The 22268-nt window shown below is 46.7% G+C and overlaps 1 protein-coding gene across 1 annotated transcript in view; it reads left to right on the top strand.

Annotated features, from left to right (window-relative positions):
- The first annotated feature begins 11881 nt into the window (after window positions 1-11881).
- The window catches only part of LOC138667665 (oocyte zinc finger protein XlCOF8.4-like), a 45671-nt gene continuing 35284 nt past the window's right edge, over window positions 11882-22268 (top strand). Inside the window, exon 1 of the mRNA XM_069755790.1 lies at window positions 11882-11936. The gene's annotated coding sequence lies outside the window, so the exon portion shown is untranslated. The remainder of the gene's footprint in view (window positions 11937-22268) is intronic.

The raw sequence follows: 22268 nt of genomic DNA, 5'->3' as shown, positions 1-22268 counted from the left end.
TATATGGCCCAATGAAACGAGGCTTAAACTTAGGAGAGGAAACCTTCATAGGAACGTGACGAGATGACAACCAAACCAAATCCCCAACACGAAGTCGGGGACCAACACAACGCCGGCGGTTAGCGAAACGTTGAGCCTTCTCCTGGGACAATGTCAAATTGTTCACCACATGAGTCCAAATCTGCTGCAACCTGTCCACCACCGCATCCACACCAGGACAGTCCGAAGGCTCAACCTGCCCTGAAGAAAAACGAGGATGGAAACCACAATTACAGAAAAAAGGAGAAACTAAAGTAGCCGAGCTGGCCCGATTATTAAGGGCGAACTCAGCCAAAGGCAAGAAGGACACCCAATCATCCTGATCAGCAGAAACAAAGCATCTCAGATATGTCTCCAAAGTCTGATTAGTTCGTTCGGTTTCGCCATTAGTCTGAGGATGGAAAGCCGAAGAAAAAGACAAATCAATGCCCATCTTAGCGCAAAAGGACCACCAAAACCTCGAAACAAACTGGGAACCTCTGTCCGAGACGATGTTCTCTGGAATGCCATGCAAACGACCCACATGCTGGAAAAACTAAGGCACCAAATCAGAGGAGGAAGGCAATTTAGATAAGGGTAGCAAATGGACCATCTTAGAGAAGCGATCACAAACCACCCAAATGACCAACATCTTTTGAGACACAGGGAGATCAGAAATAAAATCCATGGAAATATGCGTCCAGGGTCTCTTCGGGATCGGCAAGGCCAAAAGCAACCCACTGGCACGAGAACAGCAGGGCTTAGCCCGAGCACAAGTCCCACAGGACTGCACAAAAGAACGCACATCCCGTGACAAAGAAGGCCACCAAAAGGATCTAGCCACCAAATCTCTGGTACCAAAGATTCCAGGATGACCAGCCAACACTGAACAATGAATCTCAGAGATAACTCTACTAGTCCATCTATCAGGGACAAACAGTTTCTCCGTAGGACAACGGTCAGGTCTATCAGCCTGAAACTTTTGCAGCACACGCCGCAAATCAGGGGAAATGGCAGACAAATTTACCCCTTCTTTAAGAATACCCGCCGGCTCCGGAACACCCGGAGAGTCAGGCACAAAACTCCTCGACAGGGCATCAGCCTTCACATTCTGAGATCCCGGAAGGTATGAAACCACAAAATCAAAACGGGAGAAAAAGAGCGACCATCGAGCCTGTCTAGGATTCAACCGTTTGGCAGACTCGAGATAAGTCAAATTCTTGTGATCTGTCAAGACCACCACGCGATGTTTAGCTCCTTCAAGACAATGTCGCCACTCCTCAAATGCCCACTTCATGGCCAACAACTCCCGATTGCCCACATCATAATTGCACTCAGCAGGCGAGAATTTTCTAGAAAAGAAGGCACAGGGTTTCATCACCGAGCCATCAGAACTTCTTTGCGACAAAACAGCCCCTGCTCCAATTTCAGAAGCATCAACCTCAACCTGAAAAGGGAGCGAAACATCTGGCTGGCACAACACAGGAGCAGAAGCAAAACGACGCTTCAACTCCTGAAAAGCCTCTACAGCCGCAGAGGACCAATTGACCACATCAGCACCTTTTTTGGTCAAATCAGTCAACGGTTTAGCAATACTGGAAAAATTAGCGATGAAGCGACGATAAAAATTAGCAAAGCCCAGGAATTTCTGCAAGCTCTTCACAGATGTCGGCTGAGTCCAATCGTAAATGGCCTGAACTTTAACAGGGTCCATCTCGATAGTAGAAGGGGAAAAAATGAAACCCAAAAATGAAACCTTCTGAATTCCAAAGAGACACTTTGACCCCTTCACAAACAAGGAATTCGCACGAAGGACCTGGAACACCATTCTCACCTGCTTCACATGAGACTACCAATCATCCGAAAAGACCAAAATGTCATCCAAATATACAATCATGAATCTATCCAGGTACTCTCGGAAGATGTCATGCATAAAGGACTGAAACACGGATGGAGCATTAGAAAGCCCGAATGGCATAACCAGGTACTCAAAATGGCCCTCGGGCGTATTAAATGCCGTTTTCCATTCATCACCCTGTTAAATTCGCACAAGATTATACGCACCACGAAGATCTATCTTGGTGAACCAACTAGCCCCCTTAATCCGAGCAAATAAATCAGACAGCAGCGGCAAAGGATACTGAAATTTGACTGTGATCTTATTAAGAAGGCGGTAATCAATACAAGGTCTCAAAGAACCATCCTTCTTGGCCACAAAAAAGAACCCTGCTCCCAATGGTGACGACGATGGACGAATATGGCCTTTCTCCAAGGATTCCTTTATATAACTCCGCATAGCGGCGTGCTCTGGCACAGATAAATTAAACAGATGGCCCTTAGGAAACTTACTACCAGGAATCAAATTAATAGCACAGTCGCAATCCCTATGAGGAGGTAGGGCACCAGATTTGGGCTCTTCAAAAACATCCCGGTAATCTGATAAAAACTCAGGGACTTCAGGAGTGGAAGGCGAAATTGACAGCAATGGAACATCATCATGTACCCCCTGACAACCCCAGCTGGACACAGACATAGATTTCCAATCCAACACTGGATTATGGACCTGTAGCCATGGCAACCCCAAAACGACCACATCATGCAGATTATGCAACACCAAAAAGCGAATATCCTCCTGATGTGCAGGAGCCATGCACATGGTCAATTGAGTCCAGTACTGAGGCTTATTCTTGGCCAAAGGCGTAGCATCAATTCCTCTCAATGGAACAGGATACTGCAAGGGCTCCAAGAAAAAACCACAGCGCCTGGCAAACTCCAAGTCCATCAAATTCAGGGCAGCGCCTGAATCCACAAGTGCCATTACAGAATAGGACGACAGAGAGCAAATCAGAGTAACGGACAAAATAAATTTCGACTGTACCGTACCAATGATGGCAGACCTAGCAAACCGCTTAGTGCGCTTAGGACAATCGGAGATAGCATGAGTGGATTCACCACAGTAAAAACACAGCCCATTCCGACGTCTGTGTTCTTGCCGTTCAGCTCTGGTCAAAGTCCTATCTCACTGCATAGGCTCAGGCCTATGCTCAGAGAATACCGCCAGATGGTGCACAGCTTTGCGCTTACGCATGCGCCGATCGATCTGAATGGCCAAAGACATAGACTCATTCAGACCAGCAGGCGTGGGAAATCCCATTATGACATCCTTAAGGGCTTTAGAAAGACCCTTTCTGAAAATTGCCACCAGGGCACATTCATTCCACTGAGTAAGCACAGACCACTTTCTAAACTTCTGACAGTACACCTCCGCTTCATCCTGACCCTGACACAAAGCCAGCAAGATTTTCTCTGCCTGATCCACTGAATTTGGTTCATCATAAAGCAATCCAAGCGCCAGAAAAAACGCATCAACATCACGCAATGAAGGATCTCCTGGCGCAAGGGAAAATGCCCAGTCTTGAGGGTCACCACGCAACAAAGAAATAATGATTTTTACCTGTTGAACGGGGTCACCAGAGGAGCGGGGTTTCAAAGCTAGAAACAGTTTACAATTATTTTTGAAATTCAAGAACCTAGATCTATCCCCAGAAAATAAGTCAGGAATAGGAATTCTAGGCTCTAACATAGGATTCTGAACCACAAAATCTTGAATGTTTTGTACCCTTGCAGTGAGATGATCCACACAAGAGGACAGACCTTGAATGTCCATATCTACACCTGTGTCCTGAACCACCCAAAGGTCTAGGGAAAAAGAAAGACAAAACACAGTGCAAAGAAAAAAAAATGGTCTCAGAAGTTCTCTTATCCCTCTATTGAGATGCATTAATACTTTGGGCCAGCTGTACTATTATGACCTGGTGGTTAGGAGCACCCGGAATGACCTGATAGTTAAACCTCATACAGGACGAGCTCTGGGATGTGGGAGCTCTGCTGACCGCAAGCCCTAATCCTAACCTCATACAGGACGAGCTCTGGGATGTGGGAGCTCTGCTAACCGCAAGCCCTAATCCTATCACACACACTAGAAATAGCCGTGGAGCGCTCCTGACCAGACCTAGGCGCCACGTCACAGCCTAAGAACTATCTAGCCCTAGAGATAGAAAATAAAGCCTACCTTGCCTCAGAGAAATTCCCCAAAGGTAAAGGAAGCCCCCCACATATATTGACTGTGAGTAAAGATGAAAGTCACAAACGCAGAAATGAAACAGGTTTCAGCAAAGGGAGGCCAGACTTACTAAATAGACAGAGGATAGGAAAGGTAACTTTGCGATCAGCACAAAAACCTACAAAAGACCACGCAGAGTGTGCAAAAAGGACCTCCGCACCGACTCACGGTGCGGAGGGGCCACTCTGCATCGCAGAGCTTCCAGCTAGCAAGACAAAATCATGATAACCAGCTGGACAAGAAAACAGTGAACAAATAATGACTATCAGGAACTTAGCTTCTGCAGGAGAAGGCAGGTCACCAGAGAGATCCAGGAGCGAACTGAACAAATGCAAAAACATTGACAGCTGGCATGGAGTAACGATCTGAGAAGAGTTAAATAGAGCAGCCAACCAAAGGATAAACCACGTCACCTGTGTAAGGAACCTCAGAAGCAACAGCTTCACTCATAGCCACCAGAGGGAGCCCATAGACAGAACTCGCCGAAGTACCATTCACGACCACAGGAGGGAGTTCGACAACAGAATTCACAACACACACCCCAACTTGGAGGGTACCAGAGGCCACACCCTAGCTCGGAGGGTACCGGAGGCCACACCCCACCTCGGAGGGTACTGGAGGCCTTACCCTAATTTGTAGGGTACTCGGAGGCCACACCCCAAGAGGCCAAATTCTAACTCAGAGGGTATTGAAGGCCACACCCTAATTTGGAGGGTTCCAGAAACCACACCCCAACTTGGAAGGTATCAGAGGCCACACTCCAACTCGGAGGGTGCCGGAGGCCACATTCCAAGAGTCCACTCCCCAACTCGGAAGGTAATCGAGGTCACACCCCAAGAGGCCCGACCCCAACTCGGAGGGTACCGAAGGCCACACCCCAACTTGGAAAGTACCACATGCCACACCCCAACTCGGAGGGTACCGGAGGCACAAATTGGGGAGTACTGAGGCCACACATCAACTTGGAGGGTACCAGAGGCCACACCCTAGCTTGGAGGGTTCCAGAGGCCAAACCCCAGCTCAGAGGGTACTGGAGGCCACACCCTAGCTCACAGGATAGCGGAGGCCACACCCCAGCTCAGAGGGTACTGGAGGCAACATCCCAGCTCAGAGGGTACACAGAGGCCACACCCCATTTGGGATTGTACCAGAGGCTGCACCCCAATTTGGAGGGTACCAGAGGCCACACCCCAATTTGGAGGGTACCAGAGGCCACACCCCAATTAGGAGGGTACTGGAAACCACACCCTAACTCGGAGGGTATTGGAGGATGTACCCCAGGTCGGAGGGTATTGGAGGCCACACCCCAAGAGTCCACACCCCAACTCGGAGGGTACTGGAAGCCACATCCCAATTCAGAGGGTACTCAGAGGCCACACCCAAATTTGGAGGGTAACGGAGGCCACACCCCAATTTGGAGGGTAACAGGCCACACTTCAAGAGGCCACTCCCCAACTCGAAGGGTACCAAAGGCCACTCCACAAATCAAAGGGTACCCGAAGGCTACTCCCCAACACCAAGGGTGCCTGAAAGGTAACCGATGCCACACTCAACTCAGAGGGTACCGGAGGCCACAACACAACCTGGAGGGTACCGGAGGCCACACCCCAAGAGTCCACACCCCAAATCATAGGGTAATGGAGCCCACACCCTAATTTGGAGGGTACTCGGAGGTCACACCCTAAGAGGCCAAACTCCAACTCAGAGGGAACCGAAGGCCACACCCCAACTCAGAGGGTACCGGAAACCGCACCCCAATTCGGAAGGTATCGGAGGCTACACACCATCTCGGAGGGTCCCAGAGGCCACACCCCAAGAGTCCACACCCCAACTTGGAGGATAATCGAGGTCACACCAAGAGGCCAAACCCCCAACTCGGAGGGTACTGAAGACCACACCCTAACTTGGAAGGTACCAAAGACCTCACTCCAACTTGGAGGGTACCGGAGGCTACACCCAAAATTGGAGGGTACCGAGGCCACACCCCAACTTGAAGAGTATCGGAGGCCACACCCTAGTTCGGAGGGTACTGGAGGCCACATCCCAGCTTGGAGGGTATCAGGCCAAACCCCAACTCGGAGGGTAGCGGAGGCCACAACCCAACTTGGAGGTTAACCCGAGGCCACACCCCAAATCTAAGGGTACCCGAAGGCTACTCCCCAACTCCAAAGGTGCCTGGAAGGTAATGGATGCCACACCCAACACGGAGGGTACCGGAGGCCACAACCCAGCTCGGAGGGTACCAGAAGCCACACTCCAAATCGAAGGGTAGCAGAATGCTACACCCCAACTCTGAGGATGCCTGGAAGGTAATGGATGCCACTGCCCAACTCGGAAGGTACCAGAAGACAAACTGCAACTCGGAGGGTACCCGGAGGCCACACCCCAACTGAGACTTTGCCTGTAGGACATACCCCAACTCAGAAGGTATCAGAGGCCACACCCCAGCTCTGAGGGTACCAAAGGCCACACCCCAACTCGGAGTGTACCAATGGTCACACCCCAACTCGGAAGATATCAGAGGCCACACACCAGCTTGGAGAGTAGCGGAGGCCAAACCTCAACTCAGAGGGTAGCGGAGGCCATGCCCCAATTTTGAGGGTATTGGAGGCCACACCCCAATTTGGAGGGTTCCTTTGGCCACACCCCAATTCGGAGGGTACCAGAGGCCACAACCCAACTTGGAGGGAACCAGAGGCCACACCCCATTTCAGAGGGTACCAGAAACCACACATCTCGGAGGGTACCGGAAACCACACCTCAACTGGGAGGATATCGGAGGCCACAGCCCAGCTCGGAGGGTATCACAGGCCACACCCCAAGAGTTCACACCCCAACTCGGAGGGTACTGGAGGCCACACCCCAATTCGAATGGTACTCGGAGGCCACACGCAAATTTGGAGGGCAACGGAGGCCACACACACCCCAACTGAGAGGGTATCGGAGGCCAAATGTCAACTCGAAGGGTAGCGGAGGCCACACCTCAATTCGGAGGGTATCGGAGGCCACACCCCAACTCGGAGGGTAACGGTGGCCACACCCCATCTGGTAGGGTGCCCGAAGGAACCCTAACTTGGGGGATACCAAAGGCCACACCACAAATTGGAGGGTACCTGAAGGCTACACCCCAACTCCGAGGGTGCCTGGAAGGTAACGGATGCTACACGCCAACTCCGAGTGTACCCAGGGACGCTGCTTCCATTAGGCGATTTGAGCCCTTTGGCTCAGGCGGCAGAAAAGAGGGGGCGGCAGATTCCGTAGTAACTGGATTTGCACTAGGTTTTTTTTTTTTTTTTTTATAAAACTCCGGGGTCAAGTGCAAACCCCCCCTCCTCCCTCCCTCCGGTGACTGAAAATACGCTCAGTGAGCGTGTTGGATCCGTGGGTAATCACTAAAATAAGAGAGAGAACCCACCATGTAATATATACAGATATGGCAGTAGCCATACACTACACGTAGTGCAAGTGTCCCCAGGTGGTAACCAGTACCTTATGTATAGTCCGCTAAGGAAAAAGCACGGCTGTAAGCTGTGAAGGAAGAATGACATGTCAGGGCTGAAGCAGAAAACGTGGCGTCATAACCCCGCTATGTGGGGAATAGAAGCTGTGGTGAGAGTGCCTGAGAGAGTGTTACCTTATGAGAGACCGGGTCCTGACGCGGTGTCCACCGCTGTCGGCGAGAATGCCCGGGTGAAAGAACGCCATATCGGCGCTCCTTATGTGCACACCGGCAGAGCGTTGTTGCCGTGACTGACAGAAGTGTGACAGCCAGTGGAGGGAAGCTAGAGGTGGGAGGCGGGACTATTGAGGATGTGCACAGTGTACGTGGACCAAGCAGGGGGATCCCAGATGGTACGTTTAAGGTGATAACAACGCTGCTGAATGTGGAAGTGGTAGTCGTTCTCATTCTATCAGCTGTGCCCGCAGACAAGAGGAAGAATCCTGGCGATTCAATAAAGACGGCTCTAGGGAAACAGATAAATGCATTAGAGACATAATATTGACAAATATACAGTTACTATCATAATCAAGGTTATTAGTAATCACAAATTGAGAATAACTGACCAACAGTGGAACCTATTAAAGAGCCCATGGACGGAGGTCAAAAAAAGGCCTATGTTATTATGTAAAGGATAAAAGATCATAATCTCTGTTGAGACCTTTAGGGTGTAAAGTATCCAGGGTATGGATCCAGAACGCCTCCCTTCGTTTTAGGGAGCTCAGTCTGTCTCCTCCGCGTCTGGGGGCTGGGACCTGCTCAATCACTTGAAACATCAACTGGGAAATGTTATGGCCTTTGGATATGAAATGTTGTGGGATAGATAAAAGCATGTTGCCGCACCTGATCGTGGATTTATGCTTAGAGATACGTTCCCGGATAGGCCGGGTGGTCTCTCCCACATAAAGCATGCCGCAGGGGCATTTAGTGAGATAAACCACGTATGCGGAGTCGCAGTTGAAGTAATTTTTAATGGGAAAAGATTTACCCGAGCGTGGATGGTGGAAAGAGTTACCCTTTAAGACATTACTGCATTGAGTGCAGTGGAGACACGGGAAAGTCCCGAGTCGAGGGTTCTGGAGAAACCGTTGTGAGGGTGGCCTTTTGTCTGATCCTACGTTGGCTCTTACCAATGAATCTCTGAGATTGCGGGGTCTCCTGAAGCACGGGAGAAATGGTTCCCTAAATTCTGGGATGTTGGGGTGAGCAGTAGTGAGTAAATGCCAGTGTTGGCGTATATTTCTATGCAGGATATATGCGAACAGATGGAAGGAGTGGATGAATGGGATACGGTTGTGCGTCTTAGGTCTGTTGTTGTGGCCAGAAATGTGGGAGTCCTGGAGAATAGAATCGGGGTAGCCCCTTGCCTGAAACTTGGCTTTCATTTCTGACACTCTTTGTGTCCGTAGCTCATCGTCTGAAACTATGCGGGTCACCCGCTGGATTTGGGGATCGCTTTTTTAATAGCTCGGGGGTGCAAGCTCTGAAAGTGTAGTAGGCTATTTTGGTCTGTGCTTTTTTTGTGTGGATGTCCGTACTTAATGTGCCTTTATGGTCCTTGATGACCACCGTATCCAGAAAGTTAATTCTATGTTGGTCATGGGCCATAGTGAAGGAGATACCGGGCCATGCAGTATTAAGAAAATCCACAAAAGACAGGAGGGACTCCAACGTGCCGCCCCAGACGCAAACTATGTCGTCTATGTAGCGTTTCCAGAGTAAAACGTTATCATGGAAACGTAAATCAGAGGAGATAAGACTCTCTTCAAAATCCGCCATGTAGCAGTTTGCATAAGGGGGCGCCACGTTGGAGCCCATCGCGGTCCCCCGTGTCTGTAAGTAGAATTGGTCCTGGAACAAGAAGTGATTAGAATCCAGAACCACACAGTGCTCCATACTGTATAATGTCCACACATAATGCTCCATACTGTATAATGGCCACACTCACATGATGCTCCATACTGTATAATGGCCACACATGATGCTCCATACTGTATAATGACCACATATGATGCTCCATATTGTATAATGGCCACACATGATGCTCCATACTGTATAATGGCCCTACATGATGCTCCATACTGTATAATGGCCACACATGATACTACATACTGAATGATGGCCACACATGATGCTCTATACTGTATAATGGCCACACATGATGCGGTGCAGTCTGCCTCCCAAAATCTCTGAAATACGTGATTCAGACAGAACCCCCAGAGAAAATTCCATATAATGAGGCAGATGGAGGCACTGTGGATGTCTGACCAGTGATCCTGCGGTGTCAGTCTTCTTAGTCATACATAAAAGCACGGTCCACCATAAAAGGACACCGCTGAACATAGGCCAGACGGATTCCAGAGTTACTCTGCTGCCTCATTATAATAGTGAATGGATCCCTCGGAGTTTTCATCTGAATCATGTCACTCAGAGATTTAGATGGAAACCCCAAAGTAAGTGCTCAACGCAGAGCACTGGATAAACGTGATCCCAAACTTTATGTCAAATGTTCCCAATTTGCTGGTTAGTGGTCCCTTGCTGCCTGTAGCTCTCTAACATGGCTCTCATTCTTCCCCTGTCCAGGGACCGTACCTGCACGGTAGGCAACTTGAGCCATCTCTTTGGGATCTCTGTCCACGGTGACTCTGATTGCTGCTGTACATGCTGCTGTATTATGTGGAAAAGTCCCTTTTAGTTTCCTGCCCTCTGGTTCTGCTGTGGGACCTGTAGTTCCTCACGACCTCAGGCTCCCGATGCCTGGTTTCTGCGCTCAGCTTAGAGAGGCCCAGAAGCAATCCTCCTCTAGCTACTAAGTCCTTCTGTGCTCCTTCACTGTCTGCACCAGACTAACTGACTTCTCCTCCAGTCCAGGATGTATATAGGCAAGTTCTCCTTAAACCGGGTTTAGAGCTCCCCCTTCTGACCTGGAGTCAGAAAATGTTGCATGTAAGATTACCTGCCAAAGAGATCCTTCCTGTCCCCGGCATGGCAATACCACTGTGGTACCTGCTCCATGGACTATCACTGAATCATGGATACATTTGGGGTAGTCAGGATTTGGACCCACCGGTCACCTAAGCCCCATGGATACGTTTGGGAAAAACCAGGATTGGGAACAACGGGTCACCTGGCTCCATGGAGATGTTCAGAGAAGCCAGGTTGTGACCGTACAGTCAACTAGTCTTCAATGGACTGTCAGCTTCCTAAGCTTGACATTACCTCCTCTCTGTGAGTGCCACAGGTGAGAGTAGTCGGCCCCAGAAGCTCTGAAGTCACAGCTGCTCTTATCCCGGAGTGTCAGCAGAAGGGTGAGACTCTGTACTTTTGTACCATCTTCGCGTATTGCCACACCATTTTACCCTCCCCCTGTGTTGTCTGAGTAGTATTACGGCCACGGTAAAAAGAGAGAGGGCGTTCGGTGGTATGTGCCCTTGTCCATGTGGCTTTAGGCTAGCAGACCAGAGCACCCGCCGACCCCCGTGTCTCCACACCTCAAACAAGCAACTGAAGTCATCTGCAGTAAAGGTAAAATCCTTAAGGCCATAGTCTAGCAGTAGGGAAAATAAGAAAACCAGTTACTTAGCCTCGTCTGGTCCAGCGAGGCCTCTCTGCTACTGCTCTGGTCTACGCGTACAGGCTGCAGCGGAGTCGTCATAATAATGCCTGTGACCGCTGCCCCCAATCGCTTAGCTTAGCAGTCATACCGAGGTACACGGCACAGGCTGCTGAGCTCACTGATTGTCTGCAGCCTGTAGACAGCCCGTAGCGGCTATGCATCGCTGGCCTGGGGGGTGATGTCTGATGATACTTTTCCCTAGCACTAGTCTATAATGGAAACCTCGTTTAAGTGGGGGACCCCATCCATAGTCCCCTTTCCTCTGTGCCTGCCCCGGCGATCCTATGTGACACCAGCCCCCACTACCTTGGCTATCTGACCTCCACATAATGACAGGTCACGGCCATAGTCCTCAGTGCAGCCCACGTCCTTGTTACCCCCACCCCTAAGGGCCGGCATGGCCGACCACCCCCTCAGCTTGTGCCCTGTGGTCCTTGGCACATTCTGCATCAGTACAGAGAGGAAAGCACCCAGCGTTGTCAGTGACAACCCGAACCCCTCACACACAGGAGCGCAGCGCAGAGACCACCGCATCCACACAGTCACACACGTCTCCAGCGACTTCCGGTCCGCGCATGCGCACGACTCTCCGACTCTGCTTTTTGGGAGAAGCCGGCATTTCTGGGGTGCAAGGCGCCGTGTGGACTGTTCACTGCGAGCGGAGGGACAGAAGAGCGGATGTGAGTGTGCTCCTATCACCATGCAGGACACTGCCTCCTCCCTGCATCCCCCTGTAGAACTACAAAGCCCAGCAGAGACTTCTAATTCTACAGCCACATCTACTACCAGAATCTATCTACTCCCATCATCCCTGCTCCTATCCAACATATCTAATAACTACTCCCATCATCTCTGCTCCTATCCAACATATCTGATAACTACTCCCATCATCCCTGCTCCTATCCAACATATCTAATAACTACTCCCATCATCTCTGCTCCTATCCAACATATCTAATAACTACTCCCATCATCCCTGCTCCTATCCAACATATCTAATAACTACTCCCATCATCCCTGCTCCTATCCAACATATCTAATAACTACTCCCATCATCTCTGCTCCTATCCAACATATCTGATAACTACTCCCATCATCCCTGCTCCTATCCAACATATCTGATAACTACTCCCATCATCCCTGCTCCTATCCAACATATCTGATAACTACTCCCATCATCTCTGCTCCTATCACCATGCAGAACACTGCCTCCTCCCTGCATCCCCCTGTAGAACTACAAAGCCCAGCAGAGACTTCTAATTCTACAGCCACATCTACTACCAGAATCTATCTACTCCCATCATCCCTGCTCCTATCCAACATATCTGATAACTACTCCCATCATCTCTGCTCCTATCCAACATATCTAATAACTACTCCCATCATCCCTGCTCCTATCCAACATATCTGATAACTACTCCCATCATCTCTGCTCCTATCCAACATATCTAATAACTACTCCCATCATCCCTGCTCCTATCCAACATATCTAATAACTACTCCCATCATCCCTGCTCCTATCCAACATATCTGATAACTACTCCCATCATCTCTGCTCCTATCCAACATATCTGATAACTACTCCCATCATCTCTGCTCCTATCCAACATATCTAATAACTACTCCCATCATCCCTGCTCCTATCCAACATATCTAATAACTACTCCCATCATCCCTGCTCCTATCCAACATATCTGATAACTACTCCCATCATCCCTGCTCCTATCCAACATATCTAATAACTACTCCCATCATCTCTGCTCCTATCCAACATATCTAATAACTACTCCCATCATCCCTGCTCCAATCCAACATATCTGATAACTACTCCCATCATCCCTGCTCCTATCCAACATATCTAATAACTACTCCCATCATCCCTGCTCCTATCCAACATATCTAATAACTACTCCCATCATCCCTGCTCCTATCCAACATATCTGATAACTACTCCCATCATCCCTGCTCCTATCCAACATATCTAATAACTACTCCCATCATCCCTGCTCCTATCCAACATATCTGATAACTACTCCCATCATCTCTGCTCCTATCCAACATATCTGATAACTACTCCCATCATCCCTGCTCCTATCCAACATATCTAATAACTACTCCCATCATCCCTGCTCCTATCCAACATATCTGATAACTACTCCCATCATCTCTGCTCCTATCCAACATATCTGATAACTACTCCCATCATCTCTGCTCCTATCCAACATATCTGATAACTACTCCCATCATCTCTGCTCCTATCCAACATCTCTAATAACTACTCCCATCATCCCTGCTCCTATCCAACATATCTGATAACTACTCCCATCATCCCTGCTCCTATCCAACATATCTAATAACTACTCCCATCATCCCTGCTCCTATCCAACATATCTAATAACTACTCCCATCATCCCTGCTCCTATCCAACATATCTAATAACTACTCCCATCATCCCTGCTCCTATCCAACATATCTGATAACTACTCCCATCATCTCTGCTCCTATCCAACATATCTGATAACTACTCCCATCATCCCTGCTCCTATCCAACATATCTAATAACTACTCCCATCATCCCTGCTCCTATCCAACATATCTGATAACTACTCCCATCATCTCTGCTCCTATCCAACATATCTGATAACTACTCCCATCATCTCTGCTCCTATCCAACATATCTGATAACTACTCCCATCATCTCTGCTCCTATCCAACATATCTAATAACTACTCCCATCATCCCTGCTCCTATCCAACATATCTGATAACTACTCCCATCATCTCTGCTCCTATCCAACATATCTGATAACTACTCCCATCATCCCTGCTCCTATCCAACATATCTAATAACTACTCCCATCATCCCTGCTCCTATCCAACATATCTGATAACTACTCCCATCATCTCTGCTCCTATCCAACATATCTGATAACTACTCCCATCATCCCTGCTCCTATCCAACATATCTGATAACTACTCCCATCATCCCTGCTCCTATCCAACATATCTGATAACTACTCCCATCATCCCTGCTCCTATCCAACATATCTAATAACTACTCCCATCATCCCTGCTCCTATCCAACATATCTGATAACTACTCCCATCATCTCTGCTCCTATCCAACATATCTGATAACTACTCCCATCATCCCTGCTCCTATCCAACATATCTGATAACTACTCCCATCATCCCTGCTCCTATCCAACATATCTGATAACTACTCCCATCATCCCTGCTCCTATCCAACATATCTGATAACTACTCCCATCATCTCTGCTCCTATCCAACATATCTGATAACTACTCCCATCATCCCTGCTCCTATCCAACATATCTAATAACTACTCCCATCATCCCTGCTCCTATCCAACATATCTGATAACTACTCCCATCATCTCTGCTCCTATCCAACATATCTGATAACTACTCCCATCATCTCTGCTCCTATCCAACATCTCTGATAACTACTCCCATCATCCCTGCTCCTATCCAACATATCTGATAACTACTCCCATCATCCCTGCTCCTATCCAACATATCTGATAACTACTCCCATCATCCCTGCTCCTATCCAACATATCTGATAACTACTCCCATCATCTCTGCTCCTATCCAACATATCTGATAACTACTCCCATCATCCCTGCTCCTATCCAACATATCTAATAACTACTCCCATCATCCCTGCTCCTATCCAACATATCTAATAACTACTCCCATCATCCCTGCTCCTATCCAACATATCTGATAACTACTCCCATCATCCCTGCTCCTATCCAACATATCTAATAACTACTCCCATCATCCCTGCTCCTATCCAACATATCTGATAACTACTCCCATCATCCCTGCTCCTATCCAACATATCTAATAACTACTCCCATTATCCCTGCTCCTATCCAACATCTCTAATAACTACTCCCATCATCCCTGCTCCTATCCAACATATCTAATAACTACTCCCATCATCCCTGCTCCTATCCAACATATCTGATAACTACTCCCATCATCTCTGCTCCTATCCAACATATCTGATAACTACTCCCATCATCTCTGCTCCTATCCAACATATCTGATAACTACTCCCATCATCCCTGCTCCTATCCAACATATCTAATAACTACTCCCATCATCCCTGCTCCTATCCAACATATCTGATAACTACTCCCATCATCCCTGCTCCTATCCAACATATCTAATAACTACTCCCATTATCCCTGCTCCTATCCAACATCTCTAATAACTACTCCCATCATCCCTGCTCCTATCCAACATATCTAATAACTACTCCCATCATCCCTGCTCCTATCCAACATATCTAATAACTACTCCCATCATCCCTGCTCCTATCCAACATATCTAATAACTACTCCCATCATCCCTGCTCCTATCCAACATATCTGATAACTACTCCCATCATCCCTGCTCCTATCCAACATATCTAATAACTACTCCCATCATCCCTGCTCCTATCCAACATATCTAATAACTACTCCCATCATCCCTGCTCCTATCCAACATATCTGATAACTACTCCCAACATCTCTACTATCCAACATATCTGATAACTACTCCCATCATCCCTGCTCCTATCCAACATATCTAATAACTACTCCCATCATCCCTGCTCCTATCCAACATCTCTGATAACTACTCCCATCATCTCTGCTCCTATCCAACATATCTGATAACTACTCCCATCATCCCTGCTCCTATCCAACATATCTGATAACTACTCCCAACATCTCTACTATCCAACATATCTGATAACTACTCCCATCATCCCTGCTCCTATCCAACATATCTGATAACTACTCCCATCATCTCTGCTCCTATCCAACATATCTGATAACTACTCCCATCATCCCTGCTCCTATCCAACATATCTGATAACTACTCCCATCATCTCTGCTCCTATCCAACATATCTGATAACTACTCCCATCATCCCTGCTCCTATCCAACATATCTAATAACTACTCCCATCATCTCTGCTCCTATCACCATGCAGAACACTGCCTCCTCCCTGCATCCCCCTGTAGAACTACAAAGCCCAGCATGCCCAGCAGAGACTTCTAATTCTACAGCCACATCTACTACCAGAATCTATCTACTCCCATCATCCCTGCTCCTATCCAACATATCTGATAACTACTCCCATCATCCCTGCTCCTATCCAACATATCTGATAACTACTCCCATCATCTCTGCTCCTATCCAACATATCTAATAACTACTCCCATCATCCCTGCTCCTATCCAACATATCTGATAACTACTCCCATCATCTCTGCTCCTATCCAACATATCTGATAACTACTCCCATCATCTCTGCTCCTATCCAACATCTCTAATAACTACTCCCATCATCCCTGCTCCTATCCAACATATCTGATAACTACTCCCATCATCCCTGCTCCTATCCAACATATCTAATAACTACTCCCATCATCCCTGCTCCTATCCAACATATCTAATAACTACTCCCATCATCCCTGCTCCTATCCAACATATCTGATAACTACTCCCATCATCTCTGCTCCTATCCAACATATCTGATAACTACTCCCATCATCCCTGCTCCTATCCAACATATCTAATAACTACTCCCATCATCCCTGCTCCTATCCAACATATCTGATAACTACTCCCATCATCTCTGCTCCTATCCAACATATCTGATAACTACTCCCATCATCCCTGCTCCTATCCAACATATCTGATAACTACTCCCATCATCTCTGCTCCTATCCAACATATCTGATAACTACTCCCATCATCTCTGCTCCTATCCAACATATCTGATAACTACTCCCATCATCCCTGCTCCTATCCAACATATCTGATAACTACTCCCATCATCTCTGCTCCTATCCAACATATCTAATAATAACTACTCCCATCATCCCTGCTCCAATCCAACATATCTGATAACTACTCCCATCATCTCTGCTCCTATCCAACATATCTGATAACTACTCCCATCATCCCTGCTCCTATCCAACATATCTAATAACTACTCCCATCATCTCTGCTCCTATCCAACATATCTGATAACTACTCCCATCATCCCTGCTCCTATCCAACATATCTAATAACTACTCCCATCATCTCTGCTCCTATCCAACATATCTAATAACTACTCCCATCATCTCTGCTCCTATCCAACATATCTAATAACTACTCCCATCATCCCTGCTCCTATCCAACATATCTGATAACTACTCCCATCATCCCTGCTCCTATCCAACATATCTGATAACTACTCCCATCATCTCTGCTCCTATCCAACATATCTAATAACTACTCCCATCATCCCTGCTCCTATCCAACATATCTGATAACTACTCCCATCATCTCTGCTCCTATCCAACATATCTGATAACTACTCCCATCATCCCTGCTCCTATCCAACATATCTAATAACTACTCCCATCATCCCTGCTCCTATCCAACATATCTGATAACTACTCCCATCATCTCTGCTCCTATCCAACATATCTGATAACTACTCCCATCATCCCTGCTCCTATCCAACATATCTGATAACTACTCCCATCATCCCTGCTCCTATCCAACATATCTGATAACTACTCCCATCATCCCTGCTCCTATCCAACATATCTAATAACTACTCCCATCATCCCTGCTCCTATCCAACATATCTGATAACTACTCCCATCATCTCTGCTCCTATCCAACATATCTAATAACTACTCCCATCATCCCTGCTCCTATCCAACATATCTGATAACTACTCCCATCATCTCTGCTCCTATCCAACATATCTGATAACTACTCCCATCATCCCTGCTCCTATCCAACATATCTGATAACTACTCCCATCATCCCTGCTCCTATCCAACATATCTGATAACTACTCCCATCATCCCTGCTCCTATCCAACATATCTGATAACTACTCCCATCATCTCTGCTCCTATCCAACATATCTGATAACTACTCCCATCATCCCTGCTCCTATCCAACATATCTAATAACTACTCCCATCATCCCTGCTCCTATCCAACATATCTGATAACTACTCCCATCATCTCTGCTCCTATCCAACATATCTGATAACTACTCCCATCATCTCTGCTCCTATCCAACATCTCTGATAACTACTCCCATCATCCCTGCTCCTATCCAACATATCTGATAACTACTCCCATCATCCCTGCTCCTATCCAACATATCTGATAACTACTCCCATCATCCCTGCTCCTATCCAACATATCTGATAACTACTCCCATCATCTCTGCTCCTATCCAACATATCTGATAACTACTCCCATCATCCCTGCTCCTATCCAACATATCTAATAACTACTCCCATCATCCCTGCTCCTATCCAACATATCTAATAACTACTCCCATCATCCCTGCTCCTATCCAACATATCTAATAACTACTCCCATCATCCCTGCTCCTATCCAACATATCTGATAACTACTCCCATCATCCCTGCTCCTATCCAACATATCTAATAACTACTCCCATCATCCCTGCTCCTATCCAACATATCTGATAACTACTCCCATCATCCCTGCTCCTATCCAACATATCTAATAACTACTCCCATTATCCCTGCTCCTATCCAACATCTCTAATAACTACTCCCATCATCCCTGCTCCTATCCAACATATCTGATAACTACTCCCATCATCCCTGCTCCTATCCAACATATCTGATAACTACTCCCATCATCCCTGCTCCTATCCAACATATCTAATAACTACTCCCATCATCCCTGCTCCTATCCAACATATCTGATAACTACTCCCATCATCCCTGCTCCTATCCAACATATCTAATAACTACTCCCATTATCCCTGCTCCTATCCAACATCTCTAATAACTACTCCCATCATCCCTGCTCCTATCCAACATATCTAATAACTACTCCCATCATCCCTGCTCCTATCCAACATATCTAATAACTACTCCCATCATCCCTGCTCCTATCCAACATATCTAATAACTACTCCCATCATCCCTGCTCCTATCCAACATATCTGATAACTACTCCCATCATCCCTGCTCCTATCCAACATATCTAATAACTACTCCCATCATCCCTGCTCCTATCCAACATATCTGATAACTACTCCCATCATCCCTGCTCCTATCCAACATATCTGATAACTACTCCCAACATCTCTACTATCCAACATATCTGATAACTACTCCCATCATCCCTGCTCCTATCCAACATATCTGATAACTACTCCCATCATCTCTGCTCCTATCCAACATATCTGATAACTACTCCCATCATCCCTGCTCCTATCCAACATATCTGATAACTACTCCCATCATCTCTGCTCCTATCCAACATATCTGATAACTACTCCCATCATCTCTGCTCCTATCCAACATATCTGATAACTACTCCCATCATCTCTGCTCCTATCCAACATATCTAATAACTACTCCCATCATCTCTGCTCCTATCCAACATATCTGATAACTACTCCCATCATCCCTGCTCCTATCACCATGCAGAACACTGCCTCCTCCCTGCATCCCCTGTAGAACTACAAAGCCCAGCATGCCCAGCAGAGACTTCTAATTCTACAGCCACATCTACTACCAGAATCTATCTACTCCCATCATCCCTGCTCCTATCCAACATATCTGATAACTACTCCCATCATCTCTGCTCCTATCCAACATCTCTGATAACTACTCCCATCATCTCTGCTCCTATCCAACATATCTGATAACTACTCCCATCATCCCTGCTCCTATCCAACATATCTGATAACTACTCCCATCATCCCTGCTCCTATCCAACATATCTGATAACTACTCCCATCATCCCTGCTCCTATCCAACATATCTGATAACTACTCCCATCATCCCTGCTCCTATCCAACATATCTGATAACTACTCCCATCATCCCTGCTCCTATCCAACATATCTGATAACTACTCCCATCATCCCTGCTCCTATTCAACATATCTGATAACTACTCCCATCATCCCTGCTCCTATCCAACATATCTGATAACTACTCCCATCATCCCTGCTCCTATCCAACATATCTGATAACTACTCCCATCATCCCTGCTCCTATCCAACATATCTGATAACTACTCCCATCATCTCTGCTCCTATCCAACATATCTAATAACTACTCCCATCATCTCTGCTCCTATCCAACATATCTAATAACTACTCCCATCATCCCTGCTCCTATCCAACATATCTAATAACTACTCCCATCATCTCTGCTCCTATCCAACATATCTGATAACTACTCCCATCATCTCTGCTCCTATCCAACATATCTGATAACTACTCCCATCATCCCTGCTCCTATCCAACATATCTGATAACTACTCCCATCATCTCTGCTCCTATCCAACATATCTAATAATAACTACTCCCATCATCCCTGCTCCAATCCAACATATCTGATAACTACTCTCATCATCCCTGCTCCTATCCAACATATCTGATAACTACTCCCATCATCTCTGCTCCTATCCAACATATCTGATAACTACTCCCATCATCCCTGCTCCTATCCAACATATCTGATAACTACTCCCATCATCCCTGCTCCTATCCAACATATCTGATAACTACTCCCATCATCTCTGCTCCTATCCAACATATCTGATAACTACTTCCATCATCTCTGCTCCTATCCAACATATCTGATAACTACTCCCATCATCTCTGCTCCTATCCAACATATCTAATAACTACTCCCATCATCCCTGCTCCTATCCAACATATCTGATAACTACTCCCATCATCTCTGCTCCTATCCAACATCTCTGATAACTACTCCCATCATCTCTGCTCCTATCCAACATATCTGATAACTACTCCCATCATCTCTGCTCCTATCCAACATATCTGATAACTACTCCCATCATCCCTGCTCCTATCCAACATCTCTGATAACTACTCCCATCATCTCTGCTCCTATCCAACATATCTGATAACTACTCCCATCATCTCTGCTCCTATCCAACATATCTGATAACTACTCCCATCATCCCTGCTCCTATCCAACATATCTGATAACTACTCCCATCATCCCTGCTCCTATCCAACATATCTGATAACTACTCCCATCATCTCTGCTCCTATCCAACATATCTGATAACTACTCCCATCATCCCTGCTCCTATCCAACATATCTAATAACTACTCCCATCATCCCTGCTCCTATCCAACATATCTAATAACTACTCCCATCATCCCTGCTCCTATCCAACATATCTAATAACTACTCCCATCATCCCTGCTCCTATCCAACATATCTGATAACTACTCCCATCATCCCTGCTCCTATCCAACATATCTGATAACTACTCCCATCATCCCTGCTCCTATCCAACATATCTGATAACTACTCCCATCATCCCTGCTCCTATCCAACATATCTAATAACTACTCCCATTATCCCTGCTCCTATCCAACATATCTAATAACTACTCCCATCATCCCTGCTCCTATCCAACATATCTAATAACTACTCCCATCATCCCTGCTCCTATCCAACATATCTAATAACTACTCCCATCATCCCTGCTCCTATCCAACATATCTAATAACTACTCCCATCATCCCTGCTCCTATCCAACATATCTGATAACTACTCCCATCATCCCTGCTCCTATCCAACATATCTGATAACTACTCCCATCATCTCTGCTCCTATCCAACATATCTAATAACTACTCCCATCATCCCTGCTCCTATCCAACATATCTAATAACTACTCCCATCATCCCTGCTCCTATCCAACATATCTAATAACTACTCCCATCATCCCTGCTCCTATCCAACATATCTAATAACTACTCCCATCATCCCTGCTCCTATCCAACATATCTAATAACTACTCCCATCATCCCTGCTCCTATCCAACATATCTAATAACTACTCCCATCATCTCTGCTCCTATCCAACATATCTAATAACTACTCCCATCATCCCTGCTCCTATCCAACATATCTAATAACTACTCCCATCATCCCTGCTCCTATCAC

This window comes from Ranitomeya imitator, chromosome 2 (genome assembly GCF_032444005.1).
Source record: "Ranitomeya imitator isolate aRanImi1 chromosome 2, aRanImi1.pri, whole genome shotgun sequence".
NCBI lineage: Eukaryota > Metazoa > Chordata > Amphibia > Anura > Dendrobatidae > Ranitomeya > Ranitomeya imitator.
The sequence above is the reverse complement of the archived record's forward strand: the minus strand, read 5'-3'. Positions and strand labels throughout refer to the sequence as shown.